Source organism: Melanaphis sacchari, unplaced genomic scaffold (assembly GCF_002803265.2).
Source record: "Melanaphis sacchari strain LSU unplaced genomic scaffold, SCAv2.0 Contig2_pilon_pilon, whole genome shotgun sequence".
NCBI lineage: Eukaryota > Metazoa > Arthropoda > Insecta > Hemiptera > Aphididae > Melanaphis > Melanaphis sacchari.
Genome location: NW_020271173.1, coordinates 7,718 through 11,982, shown reverse-complemented (window position 1 = coordinate 11,982; position 4,265 = coordinate 7,718). Strand labels below are relative to the sequence as shown.

The 4,265-nt window shown below is 23.0% G+C and overlaps 1 pseudogene; it reads right to left on the bottom strand.

Moving 5' to 3' along the window:
- Window positions 1-524: 524 nt before the first annotated feature.
- Window positions 525-937, bottom strand: LOC112596120 (annotated as a pseudogene).
- Between the last annotated feature and the right edge of the window lie 3,328 nt (window positions 938-4,265).

The following is a 4,265-nucleotide window of genomic DNA, read 5'->3' as shown; positions in this document are numbered from 1 at the left end:
CCCCAGTATATATCATATTTTTACTAATTTTATCAAAGCATTTCATCTTGCATTTACAAGGTAGACCCATGGTTTTTGCACTTTCATTTTTATCTGATCTTTTATTATGCTCCAACCCTAAATTTAGTTTTTTTTTTTGGTTTAACATCCTTCCAGCTAGGAACATTTCTCAGACGCTTCCTCTGAAGTTTTTCACTGAGAGTCATAACACATTTTATTTTTTTTATTTGGAACATCCACATTACTAGGGTTCTACCATAACAAAATAAAATACAAAATGTACCTATAAAATATTAAAAAAGGTACCTTTGTTAAAATGTGATAATATTAAAATATAATAATATATTATATTATTTATTAGTATAATATTATCTTAACAAATAATTTGAATAAATATTAACAAATAACAAAAGTATTATGAATTCAAAACTACATAATAATAATATTATTACAACAATTATTTGTTTACTTATTTGGACCATTATTACTAATAATTTAATATAATATATTATTATTATTAAATTCTAATAAGATTTTGAATAATTTATATCATTTATATTATCATTATCACCAACTCCATAGTCATAATTTACAAAAGTATTATCATTATTGACTACACTTAAATTGTCTAATTGAGGGGTGTACTCTGGGTCTTTGTCGCTATCATAAATATCTGAACCACTATTCTCAATGCAAAATAAACCATGTAGTTAAAGAATCAATATAATAATAATATAAATTATAAGCATATTATTATTATTATCTAAGAATAACAAAATACATTTTTATAATATTTTAGTTATATTAATATTACTTGATCTGGTATTGGGATATTACAATTATTATTAATCTCATTATCCTCATCGGGATCACTACTCATATTCCCACAAACTTAGGTATCCAGTTTGCTATCACAGTCAGAATCGCTTAGGTCCATATTAATATCCTATTGTACCTAATTGGTTTTTGATTGACTCTTTAGTAGCAACTAGTAAGCTTGTAAGCTACTCACAGTCTCACAATTAAATATTGAATACAAAATATTAATAATAATTGAAATCACTATATTTGTGATATGATATACGCCGTTTTTCGCGGGTAATGTCTCTTATCAAAAGTCGTATCTAAACATACATCTGTTTTCGTTGGTAATTAAATTGTTTTTCTAAGCTTTTTGGGTTGCTAGAGATATGACCGTTTTCGTGGGTAGTAAAGAAAATTATTCTTTATTCGAATACAGCTGTAACTCGAAAATGAAAAAAAAGTGAGATACGACATTTTTCGCTGCGGCAGACGATTTATATACTTTTCACAATGATTATTGAAACTTGCAGTTTTTAAACTAATAATCTGGGCCCTACAGTAATGAAAGTAAAAACTAATTAATAATACTAAGGTATGTTTATCAATGCAATTAAATATCAGGTACTTTAATTGGTGACTTCAAGAATAAAATTCAACATTTGTACCATATGCCTATCATATTCATTTTCACAGTCTTAGTAAAGACACTCTATTCAAATAATAATTAGTTGGCAGTTGTTATCATACAATAATTTGGAAATATTTGCAATTGATTATGAACTAAATTTAAAATACCTAATGTAATAATATTGTATAATTGTTTAATAACAATGAAAATTAATAATACTACTTAAAACAAGTTTGAATATGTGTTATTATTGATATCTAATAAAAAAAAATGAATTATTAGTGTGTACCAAAATTTTACTTAAAATCATCTATTGACATTATTGTATTTATTGTCTATTGACAAGTTAGGTACCTATATAACTTGTGACATGTGCATTTTTATATTTCACTGTTACTTGTATGCAATATATTAACTTAAAATCTGCTACTACTAGTTGTGTTCTTATTATAAAAAATATTTATTTTAGCCACAACTTAAAATATGATTCACATATGTTGACAGTTGATGTTTAAGCCTCTGGCATGACATTGCGTTCTCTAAGCTTAAAATTGACTGTATATATAAGAGCTTCTGATGTGCCTTTGTGTCCTCTAAAGTTTATGAAAATTAATGTTGTGATGAAATAAAATATATACATAATTTGTAATGTATATTAATGTAACATATGTTGTTAATAGTTTATATACATAATATTTGTGATGTATTATAAGTATTCATATGATTTTGTCATATTTCATGACCAAATACAAGTATAAAGTAATTTTTTGGTACCAATAATAAAAAAATTAGAATCTATAATAATACATTATTAAGAATAAATTAGAATATTAATTTAGAGGAAGTAACTAATTAAAGTTCATAATGTTTTGCAAATATTTATTGCCATAATTATATTATACATTATATAATTTGAGGAGTAAACACCTAACAGAAGTTGTGTACACCAGATTACTGATTTCCATGATTACTAAATTTAAAATATACCTAATTAATATTTTTTATTAATTAATTTTTAGATCAATTATTTAGTTAATTGCAAAATTTTCTTATAGTTGATTAATTAAACAATAACAGCTTTGAATTAGTACTAGAATCTAATCATTATTGATCTTAAATTAATGTGACATTTTATTTTGGGTTTATTATTTTTTTTTAGTTTTTATTTTAATTAGTTATGTATACATTAAACATTGATCATAAAAGATACTAATAATAATAGGTAATTGAAAATAAATAATTCTTTGCTTGTTATTTGGTTTATTATTCAATATATTGCTAATAATTGAGTTCTTCACATTTATTAGTTAAATTGATATATATATGTATATAATTTAATTATTTTAATAATGGGCTAGGTATGTAGAATAATGTCATGGGTTTTGATTTATGAAATTATTGTTAATAAATACAGTTGTTTGTTACACATTAGTATTCTTAATAGTTGACAATATTATGATGATATTAGATTATGAAGCTGAGTGGCGTAATAATGTGAATATCATTACATCCATCCTAGTTTTTTGGTATTATGTTATTCATTTATGGTATATTTATACTTATCATAAATAGATATTTTCATAAAGTTAAAATAAATCAAAGTAATCGAAAAATGTAATCGGTATAAACTTTTTATTAAAAAAAAAAATATTTTGAATAATATAATAGAACAACATTATACATGTCTATATTATGTATTTTTATACGAGCTATAATTATTGTTTATTCTTATTTTTCTGTCAACAGAAAATCATAGTATAGATACATGTTCACGGATATGAAACACGTAACAACAATGATAATATTATTATAAGCCCATCTCATACAATTTTATTACTTTAAGGAAATGAATTGTTTATTTACTATGTTATATATGAGGCGTGTAGAACCATATCGGCCTAACCCTCAAAAGTGAAATTATACAACATAGGCAATCAAAGTTTTTTTTTTTTTTTAATATATTTTTTTTTTTTTTAGGATTAACTCAAATAAAATTTATGTAGTTACATAAATATAAGTTAATTAATGCCTTTTCAACCATGTATAGAACCATCATAATCTTCAATTTGTTTAAGATTTAATGTGGGTTGGGCTTTTTATTTTAGAAAATATTGAATAAATTATAAATTTGTGGAATGGCCTATCTCATAAAACATAAAATTATAATTTTCTAAAATCTAAATTATTTGAAATATAATATAAACTCAATTACACTAACTGCATAATCCAAAATGATATATTATATTGATAATCTAGATAATCTAATAGGTTTAATAATGCATACCTATATAATACACAACAAATAATCAGCCATTTTATTTGTGTTAAAATGAAATAGGTAGGTAGGTAGGTAGAATTTTAATTTCAAAATTATAACATTAACATAAATTGCTTACTAATTTATAGTTTAATAAACATTATTAATTAAACATAATAAGAAAACTGAAAAATCAAAAACTGTTCAAAACCATATCCTAGGTTTAGTAATAAATTAATAATATAAGAAAATAATCACTAATCAGCCTTATTATTTTGGTCTAAAATTAATAAAAAAAACAATATCAACTTCAAAAGTTTATTACTTTATTAACATTTCAATTTGTTACTTATAGTTCTTCACTTTCTACATCTTCATTTTCAATAAATGGATAACCGTCATCATCATTTCTATCTGTTTTGAGATCAAAATAAAACTGGTGTTTTATAGGTGGGATAAATGGGAGAAGTTCAATCAAATCTTTTTTTTTTAATTGACTTATAGTATGACCATTTGGGTATAAAAGATCTAAATTTTCTGTGTATTTTTGAACGTTAGAGTTTCTTTTGCCAATAT